This window comes from Nilaparvata lugens, chromosome X, assembly GCF_014356525.2.
Source record: "Nilaparvata lugens isolate BPH chromosome X, ASM1435652v1, whole genome shotgun sequence".
Lineage (NCBI taxonomy): Eukaryota > Metazoa > Arthropoda > Insecta > Hemiptera > Delphacidae > Nilaparvata > Nilaparvata lugens.
This window is the reverse complement of record NC_052518.1, coordinates 20,411,119-20,433,271: the sequence shown is the minus strand read 5'-3', so window position 1 is coordinate 20,433,271 and position 22,153 is coordinate 20,411,119. Positions and strand designations below refer to the sequence as shown.

Genomic DNA, 22,153 nt, shown 5'->3' with positions numbered 1-22,153 from the left:
AGTTTATACTCATGACTAGCTTCAATAAAAGTTATATTCTTATTATGTTGACACAACCTATCCGGCTCCGGTGTTCTTGGTGAAGATTAAGTGATAAGACTGGAGTATCCTCGACTGGAGTCGTACGATTTGAGTCAAGGTAGGTAGTGTGAGTTAAGCCTAATAGTTCTTTGAATTTTTTGCGAAATGTAGAATAACTTTCGAACAACTAATGCTCTTTAAGTATTGATAATTTATATTGGGATCAACTTCTATAATAAAAAAAAAATAGTAATTTCCACTCAAATTCAAAGCTCACTCAGTCAAGATTAGTAGGTAGCATATACTTTGTGTTTTTAGAAAACATGAAAGACACTGGAAAAAGATACTCACTTTAGAAAGGTACATACTCACCATATATATCTTAATAATTCCATATAAAAGCGAAATGGCACCGATTCATTCATTAGAGTTACGATAGCCAATAATACTGCTGTAATATTCCTCTTATAAGTTGTACCTTTTGTTTGAATGAAATAATAATAATCCATCGACTATTATATTAAACGAAATGATATTTTATCATTAACAAATGTCCCTTTTTTCTAAAGCACATAAACAAAAAAGTTCAAAATGTCGCTGCCAGTATCAGCTCCAGTCACTGCTCTCGGTAGCCGTCATTACAAAGTACTGATTGAATGGAACGGAAAAAACCCGTTCACTGCGCAAACGCATTAGGGTGTTGTGTAAGACCAAGATGAGTTTGTCTCCAGCCACTCATCTTTCTTTTAAGCAGCTTCTCTTTGTCTCAGAAACAGAGTAACGGCCAGCAACAGTCACAGTTATAACATAGTTATTCAAAAGTATTCTTTGAGTATCTATAGTGAGGTCCACGTTATAATGGTAGTGTACGATTTGCAATGGTGTTGCTCTATCCTTGTCTATCGTTCAACAAATGTGAAAGAGTTTAGGGTTACGTTTTATTATTTAATAATGTTTTTGACGTGACAACGTCTTATAAATTGGTTTGCCGGGTGATACTTCAAGAAACTGCGTTACGTTCCCACATTATGCGCTCACAATGGGAGCGAGTGAGAACGTTTGTTTCGGTTCACGGTCGTCTGGAAAGAGCACGAATAGGAGCAATGGCGAGCAACACGCAGCAGCAACCCGAATGTTGTGGTAGTTTTCAATTACAAAAGTAGTATAAATCGTTTCTCAGCCAATAATAATTTGTTTAACTTGAAAAAATGAGCACGTCTTGCTATGTAAAAAATTGAATTGAGCACAGTTAGCCCGCCTGAGAGCGAGAGAGACAGAGTGATTTTATTGAGGATGTGTGAAGGTAAAAAAAAAATTTTGTTAATATGAAATTCAGTGCGAGATTCTTTGTATAAATTAATGTTTTAAATTGTTACTATTATTTCATCCTTCTTCCTACTATAGGAATGAATATTCACATTAAAATTATTTTACCACTCAAAGTTGTTGTCACGTAAAACTTTCACCCGTATACCAACTTTACAGGCAACTATGCAATTTTTTTAGGATAGGTTAGGTTTTTGCTTTAAAATTGCAGTATGCTAGAAGGGGCTAGGGTCTAGGTAGAGTTATGTTTTTTGATGTTTCAAAGGTAAAAGGATAGGTTAGGGGGTTAGGATTTTGCTTTGAACCACATGTTTGTGAACATGTTCATGAAATGAACCACATGTTTGTGAACATGTTCATGAAATGAACCACATGTTTGTGAACATGTTCATGAAATGAACCACATGTTTGTGAACAAGTTCATGAAATGAACCACATGTTTATGAACATGTTCATGAAATGAACCACATTTTAATGTTTTGCTCTAAAGATGATGAATAAATCTAAAGTATTAAATGTGAAAGGGTTAGAGGTTAGGTTAAATTTAGGTTATATTTAATAAAGTGTTATTAGGATAGGTTAGGTTTTTGCTTTGAAATTGCAATATGCTAGAAGGGGTTAGGGTACAGTTGGAGTCAAGTTTTTTGATGTTTCAAATGTGAAAGGATAAGTTAGGGGGTCAGGATTTTGCTTTGAAATCTAAATTATTAAATGTGAAGGGACAAGGGGTTAGTGGTTAGGTTTTTTTGGATTATATTCAATAATGTTTCATAAGGTTAGGTTAGGTTTTTGCTTTAAAATTGCAATATGCTAGAAAGGGCTAGGGCCCAGGTAGAATTATGCTTTTTGATTTTCAAAGGTGGAAAGATAGGTTAGGATTTTGCTTTGAAATTGCAATATGCTGGAAGGGATTAGAGGTTTTTCAAATAGTTATGTTCATTGATGTTTTAAATGTAAAAGGGGAGGTTGAGGGTTCGGTTTTTGTTTTGAAATGACAATATTTATGCTGACTTAGTTAGGGTATAGTGTTTTTCAACATCAGTTAAATAACAGCTGTTATATTTTATTAATTATATTTTTCAAAGATACTCTTTCTTTTTGTGAAATAAAATGATAATATATTAATTATTATATTGAATTTAATGATAAATGATCATTGAATAATAATATCTTCATCAAATAGAATGACGATTGGCTCCAGTTACAGTGCTCGGTAACCATCATCACAAAGAACGTTACATTCAAAGAACTGACTGAATGGAACGGGAAAAACCCGTTGCTAACGCATGCGTGATACGGTGCTGTCTGAGACAGAGAGTGGTTTGTCTTTCTTTTATGCTTTCAAGTAGTGTTGGCAGACCTGCAGATTCTCTTGATAACTTTCTTATTTTCTGCTTCACCTGTCCACCAATTCCAATTGCCATTTTTTGGTTTATTGTCTACGCGATAGGTTTGGCCAGCCGGCTGTCAACAATTTATTTCATTCCTATTCTGTTTTTAACAAATCTCTTCACCCTAATATTGGCAAAATAAAATTGTGTATTACTATTATTTTTCATTTATTTTAGGTTTTATGATTTTTGGCACGATTGCTCGGCATAGTTTCATCTTTTTCAGGAGTACCATTTGAAAACTTCCTTTTCGGTAAGTCCTAATAATAATTTTAATCATCATTCACTCTTAATATTAATTCCAGAGACACAAAAATCAATTGAAGGCTAGCTGACTTGTTTGAAATACAAATAATCCAATTGCTTGGTTGTGGTAGCAAGTATTACAAATTTACTATACTTTTATCCTTGGTGGTAGGCCTACTAATGGTTTAATATGTCAGTTTATAAACATACATTATAATTTGTAAAATCGTATGAGAATGAGAGGTATTTTCACCTAGAACTAGGCCTACATTATTTTGATATGAGAGTTTGATTAGTTACTAGTTCATTTTGAGTTTAAGAGCTTCACTTCTATCACACAAACATAGGATAGAATATTGCCCATAGATAGAAACTTTGATGCTTTTCGGCCTCTTTTCCTCTGAACTGTTTCATTCAATACAGAATAATCAAATTGTAAAACATTTTTGTACCCAACTCATGAAGCATTACATTCAGCTACTTCTCAACCCGTTTGCCGGTAACCACAATAAATTCTGTAGAAAGATGAAGATGAATGTTCACGGGTGGAATAAAAGTTACGGAATTTTTCGCTCGTTAACATGATCATGATGCATTGCTTCTTATGGGGAACAGTGTACGAACACAATTCCGTTTGATTATGAGTTGAGAGCTCAATTCCGCTCGTATAGTGTTCCCCATAAGAGACTATGCGTTCTATAACGAAAAAAAAGTTGTGCGGGGAACGCGACCGAAATTCCGTCAAATCTACTCCGCCCATACAGTTGGGATCTGAAAAGTATGAGAAGCCTTATCAGTTATAATGTTGAACAAAATAATTATCCTTATGAGTAATGGAATTTATTTCCCCATTGCCAGGGGGAAAGACAGCACTCCTGCCATTGCTGTCGTACAATAGTGATTCAAGTTAATTCAATGTATTCAATATTGTCATAATAATAACAGTACGGTACAATATTAAAAACCTAAGGATACACCACACAGTCAAATATTTGATAGTTCAACTCTGGTGTAACAGAGAATCAAATCATTGATAAAAGTTGATAAAATATCTATGACCAGATGTATGAGATAAGGGATACTTATAATACAATACTAGCACATAACCGGTGCTCCGCAAGGGTCTGTTAAATCAAAAATGGGATTGAAATTCGTTCTATAATTCCATGCTGATATTGAAAGTATTAACAATACTGTAATAATTTACAATAGAAAAACGATTCGATTGGGCTTTTATCTTATGTAAACTTCGTCTCAGAAATTAAATAAATTTGTTTAAATTTATAAAATAAAATATTGAATAACAAAAATGAAAATAGGCCTAAGTATAACCATTTTCGGTAAATTAATAATTAATTGTGCAACTAGTGCGCAAAGTGCCACCTTGCTGCACCAAAAGAAACGTTTACGCTCGAGCCGTAGGCGAGTGCGGAATGATGGTTTCTTGAGTGCAGCAAAGTAACTTTGCGCACGTATAGCACATTGAATTTTTCCTACAGTTACCATAGAATGTGAAAAGTCAGTAATAGGCGGTGAACATGTCCTATACTAAATAAAATGTTTGTGCAAATCTGTAGTATTTTTAATGCTGATAATAAATATTGCAACCATTCCACAACAGAATTATTTCAAATTCAGTCTAAATGACAATAGAATGAATATTATAAAGCTATATGAGATTCAATTATAATAATACTTCATCTACAAGAAGTCATCAGCAAGTGTGGTCATATCACTTGTCTGGATATGTATTTTGAGCCATCAATGAGCCTCACAAACGTTATATTTCATCCGTGACTAATAGTTTAATATTCTTCTATCCGAAAACACAAAAGTTATGCAGCAAAACTTTGCTTATACTTATATGGTGCCCATTTTTGTTTTATTGATTAATTTGTCTATGCGATCAAAGCTGTAAGCTTATGTTTTAATTTTTCTATTAATGTAAATAAATAAATAAGTTAATAGGCCAAGGACTGATCAAGGATTAGGCTAGTGATCAGCTCTTAGGACAGACTCAAGTCTAACCTGACCATTCTATGAAATTTTCATGTGTTTTATTTATTCCAGTTCCAAATATCCTCAAGTTTGAGTCTGAATGATATATTATACTCTATATTGGTGTAAAAATATAGTTTCAGCTTGTTTTTTTTTTGTAAATACATGAGTAAACGTGTCAATTTGGCCTTTCTGCTTTTCTGGCCAAGCGCCCAGTAGCCTACCGCATGAAACGTATTAGTAAGGTTATACTGCATTTTTTTAAAACGTGATTAAATAATATTACATAGACATTACTAGTGGCGAAGCTGAAGGGGAATCTGAGAGTCTGAGACTCCCCAAAATTAATTACGATAAATGTGAATACTATTTTTTATTAGCACGCATATAGATATCTTTCCAAATTTGGATAAAAATTGGCCAGACCGCCTAACAGACTGTTATGTGGCTCCCTCTATCTGGCCGACAGTCGACTGGCTATTCTTTCACCATTGTGAGTCTCGTACTTATAAGACTCCTACTTCATTCATAATAGGCGTGGCGTATTGTATGGTTGCTATGACAACGTGACGTAGCATCAATGCTACATAGTAGGGCTTGGAGTCTAGGCTCCTAGTTAGGCCAGTTTCACACGGCAGAGACCTCGCTCCTGGAATATCATATTACAGAAGATCATATTTCATATTTTGCAGCTCTCCTGTACTTTCACATGGGGATCTTACGAATAAGCCGACAGATCTAACAACTATGCCGACGTTTGCTCAAACCTATGACTCATCACTTTTTCTCAAAGTCTAACTTCCTTAAAAATATAGATAGAAGATTTCTGATTTCGGATTTGGATTCAGCGACCCCAAATTCTTTAAAGCGTAAGTCCCATTTTCAAAAATACCCGAAAACAAGGGAGTTATAGCTGTTTTTAATATAGCTTTCCATTATCATATGATTATATAGTACATACTAAGATAATAACACTCCTGCCTCACAAAGGGACAGGCAAAGGTTTTAAGAAGTTTTTGAACACCTGAGAAGTTTATACATAAACATTTTTAATTTTTAAAAGTTCTAGTTTTCCAAAAAAATATTGAACTATGAAAAGATGAATCCAAATATGAAATCATAAATCATCTCCACTCATCACCCAATAAAATAGGAGGAAAAGGAATGTTGTACAGTAAAATTCACTGAATTTCAATTGTCATTCAACAATCCAATCTATCAGGTTCAAATCGTTGAATATCACTTTAAATTCTCAGCAATTATTGACTATTTCTTTTTACAATCAGAAAAATCTATTATGAACATACAGTATAAACATTGTGCTGATCTGAATCGATCTATGGTAATAATAGGAATTGAAAGAATAGAAAATGTCATGGCATTCCAAGTAGTGATGTCTGTGTATTAGAACTGCTGAGTTGATAATGCATACTGAAAAAAAGTCGTGAATAGCTCAGACCAGCCTGGCGACTTTGATGCTTTTGAAACCGGAATCTTGTTTTATTTTTATTAAAGAATGATACGGAATGAAAACCATGTATCATAGTACAAAGCTTTGTATCATGAGTAAGATTGACAATCATGGCTTGTCGATTTTAGTTGCTGACCTAAATCCTCATTCCTCAGTCGTAGAACTATGGACCAAGCGCGAGCATTTGCCTTTTATGTCATATACCGTTGACACAAACTTATGAAATTTATGAAAAGCTTGATAGCTTGAATAGTGATCTGATATTTGTTACACGTTTTTATTCTAAGACATAATATGTCTTGTAGACTAATTTTTAATGTTTCTTCAATCGGCAGGAAAACTTTGGTTTTACAAAGTTATCTTACTCCCTTATTTTGGGGTATTTCCAGAAATCAAGATAAATAACCTACCAAATTTCCTACACGAATACAGTGTAAGTTGTATTATAATAGCTAGAGTACTTACGTACTGTATAGTACAGTACCTGTTCGTTTTTACCGTATAATTATATGATAATAGAAAGCTTTATTAAAAACAGCCATAACTTCCTTGTTTTCGGATATTTTCGAAAACGGGACTTACGCTTTAAAGAATTTGGGGTCGCTGAATCCAAATCCGAAATCAGAAATCTTCTATCTATATTTTTAAGGAAGTTAGACTTTGAGAAAAAAGTGATGAGTCATACTTTGTGGAAACGGCGGCGTAGTTGTTAGATCTTGCCTCTGCTTGCCTCGAGGGGAAAAGACGTGACAAAACGAGGTTCCTGGATAGGAGTCACCATGTGAAAGACACGATTTGACTCAATGTACTTCGACAAAAAAACGAGAACACTGTTCAGTGTTCAAGTTGCACGTCTCCTATCGTGTGAAAGAGGCCTTAGAGTTCCATATCGAATCGATATTATCGATGTCTTGATCTCAATGTATCGAACAGTCGACATTGAAGCAATCGATGCTTAAGCGTTCTTAACCTAAAACTCGATTTCGGCGGTTTGTTCTCGTTTACCCATAATCATAAATAATGAAATCGAATATTTTTTCAATTTCGAAATTTTATCTTCAATTTGTTGTTGAACTTTCACCATAATTTCCAACTTCTTAATAATTAGGCTATGGATCAGTGTAATGATCTGGTGAAGTATTTGCTTCAAACTCCGTTTTCTTCTTTATCTTTTGAAGCAAAATGTGCTCTGAAAGACAAGCGGCCACAACCATTACTGAAAATTGTTCAAAAAGATGGCAATCAAGCAAGAACTTTTCAGTCCCAATGGTATAAGAATTATCAATGGCTTACGGCAAGTGTGACAGACTAAATTTTATTGTTATGTTTGTTTGTTATTTGGGGGTGATAGTGAATGGAATCAGACTGGAATCAGTATCCTTAAAAACTTTCATAGGAGAGCACGAAAACACCAGATTTCTAAAAGACATATTCTAAATAGTGAGCGTTTTCTTCTTCTTGGCAGGAATAGAGTAGAGCATGCATTATCAGAAGCAGCACGTCTTGCAGCTCTGAAACATAATGAGGTAGTAACACATAATCGACGGGTTGTTGGTAGATTAGTTCAAGTGGTTTGTTTTCTTGGTAAACAAGAACTTCCTTTCCGGGGGCATGTTGAGAGTAGTAATTCTGTGAATAGAGGCAACTACCTTGAAACTCTTGAACTGCTGGCACAAGAAGAACAATTCATGAGAGAGCATCTTGGAGCAGCATCAGGATTCAAAGGAACTTCAAGTGAGATTCAAAATGATATTATTGACTGTGTGACACAAGTGGTGAATGAAGAAATTCAAAAACAGCTTTCAACTTGTGAGTTTGTATCGGTTCAGGCTGATGAAACATTGGTCGTCTCTTGTCAGACACAAATGAACATTATACTCCGTTATTGTGTAAATTACAATGTTTATGAGAGGTTTGTTGGTTTTTATGATGTTTCGAAGGATAAAAGTGCTGCTGGTCTAGCAACTGTAATTTTGAATGTCTTGAAGAAATGGGGTGTGGATAAAAAATTGATATGTCAGACTTATGATGGTGCTTCAGTAATGGCCGGTTCTAGAGGGGGTGTTTCAGAGTCGCGGTGTTTCAGAGGGGGCGGTTTTAGAGTCATTGCTATGCCCACCAACTTAATTTGGTTCTCTTGTATGGAGCAAAAACTATAAAGAAAGTGCGTTTCTTCACATATGATTTGACTGCCTTCCATACATATTTCAGCAAATCTTCAAAAAGAACACAAGTGTTGAAGGATAAAGGGTTCAAACTTCCTCAAGCCTGCACAACGCGATGGAACTTTCACTCCAGGGCAACAATGACAATTTCATCTCATTTCAAAGGCTTGAAAGAAGCTCTTGGGCAAGTCATTGAAAATGATGATGAATGGGATGGTGAATCAGTGAATTGTGCCTTAGGACTTTTCAAGAGATTGGACGACCCAAACTTCCTATTCCTCCTTTGCTTTTTCAATAAAATTTTCAGTTTCACTGACCATTTATTCAAGGTGTTGCAACTGAAGTGTACAACAAATGTGAATATTTGCAATCATGAGATAAAAGAAACAATTAAAAATCTACAGAACTTGAGAAATGAGGAAACAATCAATGAATGTGTCGAATCCAGCATAGAGCTCAATAATGAAGTGACAACAGAAAAATTTGTTTTGCCAACCCTAAAAGCAACTGCATATGAAATAGTTGATACCATAGTGGTGCAGATGGAAACAAGGTTCTGTGATTTTGAGAACTTTCACTTTGCAGAATTACTGGATGAGAGTCAGTTTCCATCCTACAATGACAATTTTCCAACCTCCAAGTTGGACCAGCTCTTGAAAAATTATCCTTTCTTTGATAGCGAGCAACTGCAAAATGAACTCTTAAACATTTACTCTGACAATTCCAAGCATCTACCCCCACAGAAATTGTTGTAGTATTTTTTGGATAATGGTCTGGATCCTGTTTATGAACAAACTACACGTTTAATTCGTTTAGTGCTCACATTTCCAGTGACAACATGTTCCAGTGAGAGATCAATGAGTGCACTAAAACGCATAAAAACATTTTTAAGAAATTCTATGACCAATGATAGACTCACCAACTTGAGCACACTGGCAATAGAGAAATCTCTTTTGCACGAACTGTCAAACAGCCAGAACTTCAAAGACCGAATTATTGATGTCTTTGCACAGAAGGAAGACCGGCGCATAGATTTAATCTACAAGAAAATTTAAGGTAAGCTTCAGAATTCCTAGACTCCCCTTCTAGTTATAGGTAGCTTCGCCACTGGACATTACATTTACATGAAATGCTGAACTTCAATCATTCAAGTCACTGTTGAGTAAACAGGATATTGTAAATCCGGTGTTTTTGATTACGGTATTCAATGACATCTATCCTGTATTCTGTTTCTAATTCATTCAACGTCATTCATTGAAGTTGTTCTATGAAAATGTGAGTAGAGATGTTTCGGGGAGTTGAAGAACTGAATAACTTTTTTTGAAGTGTAAATATTTAGGTTTCAAACCTAATGGATACATTATTGTTTTGAAAATATAACAATCACAACCTGAGTATCAGTAACAAGAGTAACCTAACCACAAAACTAAATAAAGATTTAAAAATACTTGATTCCTTGATCATAAAAATGGTCGATAAATGTTTCCAATGTCTTCCAGTTAAAAAATAGACATCTCACACATAAAAATCGTTCATGATAACTTGAATAGAAATGAAATACTGATATTGAATACTATAAAAACGTCTTGTTCATTTACTGTTTGTTATCCAATATCTCACTGTAATAATCAGCTGTTGTATAAAAATTTCCAGCCAGCAACATATTCATGTTTACCAACATTCCTTTTACTGCCTCACTCTACCGTCATAAAGCATGTTAACTATTTTGTGTTGTTATGTTGCAAATTTGGAGTGCGACAAAGTCTTTGCCATACTCAAATCAACATTCCCGCACTGGGTATGGGAATAATAGTACTTTATGTAACAAGTCCAGTAACGATAATTTACCGCATAAGTATGATTGTTTCTGCCCGAAACGTAGTTGAGGGCAGAATTATCATACGAATGCGGTAAATATGTTAACATACAAGTTACATACAATATTTTTTGTCATACTTATCTGAGAAAGGATAATATTGCTGAGAAACAGAAACCATTACCTGCTGCTGCTAGAGCTACTGCATTATATAAACATAACCTAGCCCGTAGCGCCTAGTTCATAACAGACAGACCCTTTGAGCTCAAATAGAATAATAAAGGCCTAAATTATAAGATTTCAGATGAGTTCTTATAACTTGAAACTCCTTAAATGAGTTTTTTAATTATTTGAGTTAGTATATTAATTACTCAGATGCTATTAGTCCTAACATACTCGACTGTAAAGAGAACATATGATCTCTTTACAGTATAGTATGCTGTAATGAAAATCACATGTTTTCTTTTTCTGAAAACAGTTGTTTACCGGCTTGATTTGATGCATGGAAAACAGCTGCAATTGAATAAGTATGACAAAAAGTATTTTGCGTACTATAATTGATGCGGGAATGAGCACTTTTTCGGGTAACTGTAGGAAAAATAACTATCTACGACCATGTTATAATGTAGACATTACAACATCACAATCAATTCCATAACAGGGGTTTTTTCGCAATGGATTTTCAAAACTATAATGAGTACTTGAAATGCAACGACTTGAACATTATAGCACGGTTTTCGATGCTGGTGGCAGGTTTCAGTTTTTTCAGTGTGACGTAAGCCGTTGCTAAGACGCCATTTTAGTCTCTAAACAAACCGTTGCTAAGGAGAGAGAGCATGTTATTCTTATGGGTCTAAAACATCACCTTACATTTACGAGTATATCAATGAAATAATAGATTTCTAAGAGTTGAGAATATTTTTTTCAAGTTCTACACACTCAAATCATCAATTTCCAGTATTTATTCAGATCGAATAAATTCTTTTGGGACAGCCAAAGCAGAAAGTCTCACGAAGTAGTGCATAGTTCCATGTATGTAAGCTGCTATGGTAAGCCTTGTTGAAGAGAAAGTTAAAGTGCCACATGAATTCTTACATGGAATTTTTAATTATTATTTTGTTTTCAATATAAGTTTACTGTCACAGCATATGCTGAAAGTTTTACAGTCTGCTGTTTCACATTAGAAATGTTTATTTGAAAATGTATGCAGTCTGATTTCGATCAAAAATGAAAATGGTTTAAAGCAAACGAACATTTTCTTTGTTCCTGACTGTAAACATTACAGTGAAAAGGCAGGCTACATACCATTTTTTTAGATTTCCTGAAAATCCCAAGGTCTAGCTCGCCTCTATAAGTTCTGTACTACATTTTTAGGTTATGCTATTTTTAATAAAAATAATATTTATCAAATTTATCTAGAATAACTACATTAGTAAAATTATTAATACAATTATGTTTACAGTGAATGTAGCAAATAAAATACTTAATTATTTGCTTTACTTTACATGTCTACTTACCCCTTTTGAATTCTTGTAAACATCATCACCGTTTAGTTAGAATATAGGAACTTAGGAAGTATACTAAATGATTAGTGGTCACTGCATCTACATCTTTTTATTGTGTTGAGTTCATTCCAATATTTTTCGATTTCACGTAGATTGAAAACAATTATATAGGTACTTCAGAAAACCTCAACACCAAACTTATAAGTACAGTCTAGGTTATTTTGCTAAACCAAAACACCTAACCTATAGTCTACTCTTACAGTTACACTAAACAATAGGAAAACAGAATATATTCATAGGAATTTTTAAATTACAACTTTCTAATGAAATTCTAGGTAATAATTCAAATTGCACTTCAACTTTCTCTACATGTAGGTTTTCCATAGCAGACTACAGACATGGTACTAAGCTCTACTTCGTGAGACTTTCTGCTTTGGCTGTCCCAAAAAAATTTATTTGATCTGAATAAATACTGAGAGTTGATGATTTGAGTGTGAAGAACATGAAAAAAATATTCTCAACTCTTAGAAATCAATTATTTCATTGATATACTTGTAAATGTAAGGTGATGTTTTAGTCCCATTTGAATAACATGCTCTCTCTCCATAGCAACGGTTTGTTTAGAAACCAAAATGGTGTCGTAGCAACGGCTTACGTCATCACTTACATCGCCTATTCAGTTTGACTTTTTTTAACTGAACTTTCAATTCTTCAAGATATCAGTGTATCGAGTTTTCAGTATGTCGAATTCTCATTTCGTCAAGCTCTCATTTTATCAAGTTTCCAGTACGTCATGTTTTGAGTTTATCAGGTTTTCAATTCAAGTTATCAGCTTGTGTTGTTTTCAGTATTTCAAGATTACTGTTACTTCAATCTTCTTACCATATAGGCTAGTTGGTTGATTTTCAATGTTACAAGTCAGCAATGTGATACTTTGCTTGAGAGGTTTTAGATAAAATGGTGTATACAACAGTTTTATTTGGTCTTTAAAGCACTCGTGAGATGTTTAAAACTCGCATTCGTTCACTACGCTCGCTCACTTGTGTCTTAACTCTACATCTAACTCGTGCGTTAAAGTCCCTTATTATGAAACTTTTGTATTAACTACCTACTATCATGCAAAGTTTCAAGTTAATCAGTTCAGTAGTTCAAACGCGATGATGCATCAAACATGTATTTCGTATCGCATACATCTATAAGCCAATTTCTTCCTTTATAATATATAGTATAGATGTAGAAGAATAGGATATAGATAGAATAAGAAGATAGTAGAAGATAAAACCGTTGAATACACTATTTTATCGATGACTCTCTCTCCACTCTCAAGCAAAGTATGACAAACTGGAAGCTTGGCGAATTGAAAAATTGATAAACTGAAAACTTGACGAACTGGAAATAGGCCTATAACCATCCTCGGTAAATTAGGAATTTTTATGCAAAATTTCAAGCTAATCAGTTCTGTAGTTCAGACGTGATGATGCGTCATTCGTGTATCTCCTATCCCGTACATGTAGATAAATCAATTAATTTCTTTATAATATTATAGATGACTGTGTTATGAGTCCCTCAATAATAGAAATAATACATATAAATAATTGTATGCATCAATTGATCATTTTTGTTTATTTTATCTCATAATTTGGTGAATTTCCGATGAAATAAATGTGTGAATCTAGCAATCCAGTTTCCAGTATTTGATTCTAAAATAGGCTTGAACCTTTGTTCTTTAAATTGTAACTTATATGATTGAGGCCAGTAAGATGAATAGAGTTTATAATCATTATTTAAAAGTGAGTTATAATTAGCTGCGTGATAATATAAATAACAGTCTTAAATCTGAAACTTAACCCCCACTTTCTAAAAATATCTGCTCTGCTGAACACAGAAAGAATTCCATTGATTTTCATGGGAGTATTTACACATATGTTTTAAATTCTGCAAATTTATCACAGAACCCGCAGGTTTCAGTGGTATCCTTTTTCTGCCCAATGAAACAGAAACGCATGGCAATCAGGGATTGAATAGGGTTTTCAATTAAATTTAATGAAATATCGAATTTTCAGATTTTCACTATCATAAAATGTTTGGTTGATGTGTCAAACTTCAAGAGATTTGAAAACAGAATAACTTCTTTTGAATAACTTCAATAATGCCTGGTTCGAAACCTTCCTTATTTTTTCAACATAATTACTGATGTATTTTTTAATAGCATGTCAGTATCAGGAGAGTAAGTGCCAAAATGAGAGTTATTAATGTACTGGTAGGCTCTGGTATAATTAACTGGTCCTTTTGGCACTCACTTTCTTATGTTGATTAATGGGTGGGTCTAGAATCAGATCAGATCAGATCAGAAAGTTCTATCTATTCTCATGTGTTAGCTATGTGTTTATAGATAATAATGTAAGTTCATATTTCTACACTCATACTGTAATACTACTCATGTATATCAACTAGCATTACCTACTCATATGCCGCTTACTGTCAATGCTTTTTCAAACGTTTACCTGTCGTTCTTTGAGCGGTTTGAAACTCTTTAATAAAATACCACAGATTTAGCTTGTGTTGTTTAATGAACAGAGTAGGCTAATCAAAAAATAATATGACTAAATAATAAATAATATTCAAATTCGTATAAAACATTATACAAGTTTTATAGACTTGCATCATCAAAAGTAATAATTTACAAAATTTCTTGAAAAAATTAAAACTGTCCAGAAATTTTCATCATGACTCCTTCAGATTTGTTCATCTAGGCACCCATTTTCCATAGATTAGAAGATAATAAAAACGTCTGATCTTATTATTTACATAAATAATTATGACAATTACGGTAATGTACTATCCTTTTCAGTGAAAAGTGATGCTCTTAATTTATTATCTTTAGATACTAACTTCTTTTGTGTTTGTCATTTTGTAAATGCTCTAACAATGAACCTATCTCGAATTTTGAAAATATATTGCTGGAGATTCTCGGTTAGCGTCTCTTAAATGTTCATTTCTATCCAGGTTTGAATAGTTTGTTCTTATTTGTTTGCCGAACCAAACGTACACAACGTTTAAAACCATTACGATATCCAAATATTCATTCAAAGTCTATATCGAAAACTTGTCCATACCTCAGAATCAGCTTTTACTTTTTTGCAATGCTCAAGACTTTCTCCTCACTGCGTTAGCTACCGGTACCGTACTTTATGTTTGATTTCCCCTTCTAGTCCACCAAGCTCATCAGCTCATTTGGACCACTTTTTCAAATGCTTTATCCAGTACTGTCTCTTCGAGAGGACCTTTCACACAACCAGATGTCAATTCACATTCATTTGACAGCTATGACACTGTTTGATAACTTTCAGAAATGTTCTTTCTTTCTAATTAATTTTGAAAGGCTACTAGCCGCTGATGAGCATATTCTCTGCTTACCTGTCTGGCTATTCGCTAGATATAGTGAGCGTTTCTCATAAATGCTTCCCGTTTGACCAATACTGACAATTTAAGGGTGTATGAACAAAAAATGTTACCACTTTTTTTGTTGGAAAGTTCATTCAGTCAAAACCGAATATGTTATTCGAAAAATTGAAAAAACAATAATTGTGGCCTATGTGTGACCTTGAAGTGTACATTTTGAGCATTTTTCATACGACCTGCAAATGCAAACAATAAACAAGTGAATTTGTGTGTGTGTTCTACTGCTGCCTGTTCCATGGATACATGGATACTGGGTCGAACACTGTTATCAAATATGGATTTGTTAAAAAGGTTAACATTAGATTTCCATTGTTTGCTTCTGGGATATGTATATACTATTACTTCTAAGCTTCATTGTTCTCAGTCACGTCCTTCATTAGAATCAATAATTATTATGAATATGTGTAATTCTGTAGTTCAGACTATTATAATATTAAGTGTTCGAATAGTCACGTAACTCTAATGAAAACACTTACAGTATGACGTTTGGATTGCTCAACTGTCGATCAACGTTCCAGTTGAAGATAATTATTGATTTAAATCAATGTAAAGGAATAGCTTCAAAATCACTTCTCGATGTTTAGGGGCTTAATTAACTGTAGGTCCAACTAGTCTAACTGTAGGCTTCAACTGTTGGTCCATTTATTTCTCATAAACAACCTTTCCATCAGCCATGCACATTTCTTGGGCATTTCTTATATATTTGAATCTCAACGTAGCCTACTTGGCCGTGAAAATCAACATCCATTTTCGTCATTTTATATAATTTTCCATCTTAATGTTGTGTCATTTTACTCTATTTTTGAATCTTTCCTTCTGTCAACTCCTATCGCTCTTGATTTGTTGAAAACAAAGGTAAATTTTGTTAAATCATTCTCAAGGAAAATTTGTTCAATTGGTCATCATCCTTCTTTCTGTTGCTGCATTCTGCATATATGACTTGTCATAGATTCTTCATGATAACACTTCACTTATATGGGCTACTCTTGTATAAATTAATAAAAACAATATTAAAACTGGTAGTACCCTTTATTATTAAAAAACTTTAAAGTATTTTAATGACTAGTTTCGACCATAACTTGGGGTCATTTTCAAGTTGAAATGTAGAATGAATGATTTTTTTATTTGCCAAAAAGAAAATACAAAAAATAAATATATGCTACTGCACTTAACTAGAATACATACATAAAAATTAGGGAACTATTAATAATAAAATTTTTGCTCTACTGGCAAAAGTGACACTTGAGCGCCAGTAGTGAGTTCAATTAGAGTAATTATATAATATTATGTACATGTACAAGTACAAAAGAGTACAAGTTGAAAAAGTTAAGTTGTTATTGAACAAAATTAACAGAAATAGAATTAATATAATATAAGAATAGAAAAAACATTGACAACAAAAAAAGCAATCAAGTAATATTGAAATAGATGTTTGCTCTCACCCATTTATCAGTTTTTTTTTTGAGAAAGGACTGGTAATAAAATGAATTGGGAATTTATTTGCAAAGAATTGCATGAAATACTGAAGCTGATGTTTATTGACTGTCAATCTAAAAAATGATCTATTATATAAGTTGTTAACTGTTGGGCGTAAATTGTGTGGGTTCGCATTAAACGTAAGGCTTTCTATATTTTTATTGAAATGGAAAATAATGCTCTTGACAAACACTTGCCGTATTGTTGGTACTCCAAACTTAATAAACAAATTCCTGCTGGGATACAATCTGCTGCCCTGATTTTATGCTTTTGCAAAACAAATATCCTATTGAAGTGAGTGTCAAAAGTGCCTCCCCAAATTTCTATTCCATACTGGAATAGAGAATGTGCATACGCATGATAAATTGTTCTTATGATGTTAATGCCATTTATTGAATTTATCTTATAAAATACAAATGACAGGTATTTCAATTTTGATACTAGGTAGTTTAAGTGAAAATTCCATTTCAAGTGGTTATCAACTAATATCCCCAAATATTTCATAGATTCTACTTTTTCCATTGCTTGGCATATATCAGTGCATGTAACGGAGTCTACTGTATGGATATGCATCTTTATGTTTAGTTCAGATGGTGGCTCACCCGTCCTTGTTGGAGAAAAAAACAATGTATTTGGTTTTATTCAGGTTTAAAGTGAGCCTATGCTCATCAAACCATTCCTTAGCCAATGCCAAGCCTCTATTTGCATTATTATAAACTTCCATCCATGAAAAACCTGTGAAAATCAATGCGGTATCATCAGCAAATGATATTTTTGTGGAATTTGGCATATTCAATTTTAAAAGATCATTTAAATATATCAGAAACAATAAGGGAGAAAGGACTGTTCCTTGAGGTAAGCCAAACTTAGTCAAGTTCCGTGTATCGGTTTTATTATTAATGGTCATGGTTTGTGTTCTATCCTCCAGGTAGTTAGTAATAAATTTTTTGGCCAAACCACGTATACCACATCCATCCAGCTTATTCATCAAAGTTTCATGAGGTATGGTATCGAATGCCTTAGCCAAGTCAAGAAATATTGCCAAGGTCTTTACACCATTATTGAAATTATTGTTGACTAGATCTGTTAATAACACAGCCGCATCCTTGGTTGACCTTCCTGCCTGGAAACCAAACTGATTAGCATCAATAAAGTTATTTTTATATAGAGAACTTTTCAATCTTGTTTTTAGTATCTTTTCCATTATTTTAGTAAAGTTACTAAGAAGACTAATGGGCCTATAATCAGCTGGATTTGATTTGTCCCCTGCCTTCTGAATTAATGTAATTTTAGCAATATTAAAGCTCTTAGGAAAATATCCAGTACAAAAGCAAGTATTTATTATTATTTCAAGTGGTTTCACTATGAAAGCAGATATTCTTTTAAGACAGAGACCAGTAAACCTATTAATATCCGGAGATGCTTCGCTTTTTATAGTAATGTTTTAAGGTTTTTATAGTAATAGCAATTTCAGATGCATTTGTGGGATGAACAAAAAAAAACTATCAACAGGGGGAGGAGATAGAGGTTTCGGAGGGTTTTTATTTATTATATTCTCATTCAGAACATTTTCGCGATTTTTACCCACATCAACAAAATATTGATTAAATATTTCTGGATCTATACTTGGTTCAATGACTGATTTCTTCCTTATTTCAAGTATCTCTCTAACATTATCCCATGTTTTTTGTGTTGAAATCGGGACAGGTGAAATTTATTTCCCAAGTATTCAATTTTAGCGGTTTTGATAATATTATCCAATGTATTCCTGTATTCCTTATATTGTTCCTTTAGAAATGCATTGAAAGGTTGATTTTTCAGTTTTTTGGACATTTTGTCTCTTTTTCTCATGGTACTGACCATGCTAGGAGTATTCCAGCCGAAAATGTTGTTTATTTATTTTCTACATTTCAACTTGACCTAAGTTATGGTCGAAACTAGTCGTTGAAATATTTTGAAGTTCTTAATAATAAAGGGTCATACAAGTTTTTATATTGTTTTTATTAATTTCTTCATGATGTAAACTTGTATCATCAACTTTTATTCATTTAACAGCTTCACTTAATAAAATGTTATCGAAAAGAAACACGAGTCATATTTTATTAATAATAGTTATGATCTGATCTGGGATTTATTTCCGTTTTTTTTCTTTGCTAGCAGATTGTTTCTCTTGCTGAAAAAAAAACAATTTCGATGACGCTTTGTTATCGAGTTTATTAAAGAAAGAGTTCGCACCCTCTCCAAATATACAACTTTTTAGTTCAGAGGTATTGATCACTTCATTCAAGTACCAAATAAAATTTTGTTTGTGTGAAAAATCGAATGATACCAGCTGAAAGTTAGTGAACTCTGGTGAAAAACCCAGCTGAAAGCTTGATTTTCAAGTTAAATAAGGTTGTGTGTTTGTTAAGAAAACGTTGTGTAAATTATTCTTTTGGTTATCTTTTCATCAATTAAAAATCCTTATCTCTATGCTTCTTCGGCTGATATTTTTTATCTAATCACTGCTGGCAATTTTAAAAATGAACGCTTCAATTCTCAATATGAATGTAGAGATTTCACCGGCCGCCGAAATTTCAGCAAAATGAACTATACGTTTATTTTGTGTGTTGTGTCATCAGGATAGCTTTCACTCTTAGCAAACTTGACTTGATAATCCATACGTCGTAGAGACCTCCTGTTTATCTCTCTATCCCATAACTTTCGCCTTGTCTCTAATTATTATTCTTACGTGTGTTCCCCAAACCAGACTGAGAAAGACCTATCGTTTTCCGGTTCCGTACTTGAATTTCTGTTTTTAAAACAAGATTCCAACCTTCTTCACTATGTATAATTCGTTTTTTATTGAGTGGATCTATTTTGGAGATCTTATTCGATGAAAATAACTATTTTTGTATTTCATTCCAAAATTCTATCAAAACGTTTCATTGAACGTTTTTTCTATATTTTGTTTTGTTGAAAGATATTCTAAAATAATTGCAATTTTATTTAAAAAATAAAATTACTATGTTGTCCACGGACAGATAATATATTATCCCCCATTAATTAGCCCCATACGAATTTCTAGTATTTTATGAGCTTCAAAGGAAAAATCAATAGCCTTGAATCTGTGAATATTCAAGGTGAAGAAAAATATTTAAGTCTTCAATAATGGTTTGAGTAGAAGTGGATGTAAGTATTGATAATGAGGCGAAATTCAGATAATATTATCAAGTACCGTCGTTGAATAGCAGCATAATGCATGAATTATGTAGCTACATTAAATTTCAATTACATTTAATCGCATAAATTACATTTATAGGTACTTTTGTTATTGATCATGCATGAGATGAATCATGAATGCAGAGTAAAAAATCACATTAAAATTACTAAATCTTAGAATTTTTAAAAAGGAAAAGACAGGAAGGAATCCTGTACGTATTTTCAATCAATGTTCACTAACCTAAAAGAAGTCAAGTTCATTGACTTGAACGCTAAAGAAAGTAAGTCTCATGATCAAGAAAACTAGTTTTTTCTCTACTTCTGTGAAATAATTCAATGCTTTCAACATGTCAGGAGCCAATTTTTTACTTCCCCATCTGTGTGAGCCAACAACTTCGTGTATTCTTTCCCCTGAGTTCTATTTAGCAGAACCTTGAAGAATTGAAAATGGGCCTCGGTTAATTTAGAATCTATATACGAAATTTAATCAGTCCAGTAGTTCAGACGTGATGATGCGTCAAACATAATTTTCCTATCCAGGAAAGCCAGTTATCTCCTTTATTATAGTATAGATATTATTATGTTCCTTATAAGCTTATTACATATTTGATGTATAGTGATTTGTAACCTCTAAATGCTAACATCTGTCGAAATGAAAATATTTTTATTAAGCAGAGCTAGAACTTCAGAATCTCCTTCAGCACTCTATCTCTATTTCTATTTTTTTATAAAATGATAATAATCTTCGGATAAAATAAGTACAAACCAGTTGTTTAGGATATAGAATATTACGAATTACAAGACAATGTTCCCAAGAATTTATGAACTGAAATATTTTCTCCAGTTATCAGCTATTCGACTAAGTTTATGCCTAATAATGTTCTAAGCTGTAGAATCTACACGGCAGAAGCCTCTGTTCCATACAAATAATAGGTTTATGAAGTTAATCCATTAAGTACTCCCAAATTATATTGTGCGTTAAGTTTATGTTTTTCCTATTGTAGTTCTGTACGAGCTAGTTCTTTGGTTGTCTTTAAATTACGTGATTACATATTTCAATATTTATTTTTCTACAGATGGATTTCCATCTAGCTGTTAACCCTGTTGTCAGTATTTGCAGGAGCAGAAGTGTTCAGGGTGATTTACAGCATTTAATAGGGATTTTCGTTTAATAATAATTATTTATTTTTCTATTCAGTCAAAAACTAAGACATAATGTGATGCCTTTGACGTTCCTGTTAGGTATTCGATTGAGTTTAAACCACTAGATTTCATAGTTCAAGTTCTATTACTGTATTTTCCATTCAGTTAGAAAATAAGACTTTAGTTTGAAGAATCTGCTCCTGTGCACTGTGCGTTCAAAACCAGTTCCGATGTTCTGCTACTTCTTTCTCACTGGTCCGTGAGATGTCAGACTTGAAGATAGACACAAAACTCTCACTCTGCTTTCTCGTGGATTAAAATCGTCTAGAATTTATAAGTTTTTTTTTCTAAAGCTGGAATGCCCAACTGGCGGATCAAACTTCAGTTTACAAATTTAGGCCTATAGTATAGAAATATTTTTCAAACTAAAATTGAGAATTTGCCAATTACTAAATTCAACACAGTGTCTTCTAATTATCTTACTATATTTTTTCTTCTTTGTTTAAATGTGGGCCTATGGGATATTTTGTTTGGACTACAGACTATTTTGTTTTCTATTAGAGTGTATTCTAGGACCCTTGCCTTATTAAAAAAATTGAGCTGCTGTGTATAGGGAGTTGCCATTTCTTTAATGTGCTATGAAATAACTAATTTTTATGATATAAAATTACAAAATTCAAATAAATTATATAAATATATATAAATACAAAATTATAAAATTTCTCTACTGTTTATAGAGACTTACTAATTAGAGCCTAATACCATTATAGTATTGTCTTAACAAAAATATTGTTATTATTGTATGGTACTTCCTATTGTCATTTAAGTGGTAAAAAGTATTATTATATTTTATAATAATCTTGATGAAATTAACATCCATTCTTTTATTCTTTCTTTCTTTCTATATTCACTTTAGATTCTTAAAGATTCAC

General features: G+C 32.9%; 1 protein-coding gene across 2 annotated transcripts in view; it reads left to right on the top strand.

The window, feature by feature from the left end:
- Positions 1 to 2,700: 2,700 nt before the first annotated feature.
- The window catches only part of LOC111052191 (putative fatty acyl-CoA reductase CG8306), a 45,144-nt gene continuing 25,691 nt past the window's right edge, over positions 2,701 to 22,153 (top strand). Inside the window, exon 1 of one of the 2 annotated variants that reach the window (XM_022338825.2) lies at positions 2,701 to 2,991. The gene's annotated coding sequence lies outside the window, so the exon portion shown is untranslated. The remainder of the gene's footprint in view (positions 2,992 to 22,153) is intronic. The other variant, XM_022338826.2, reaches the window with a different exon arrangement.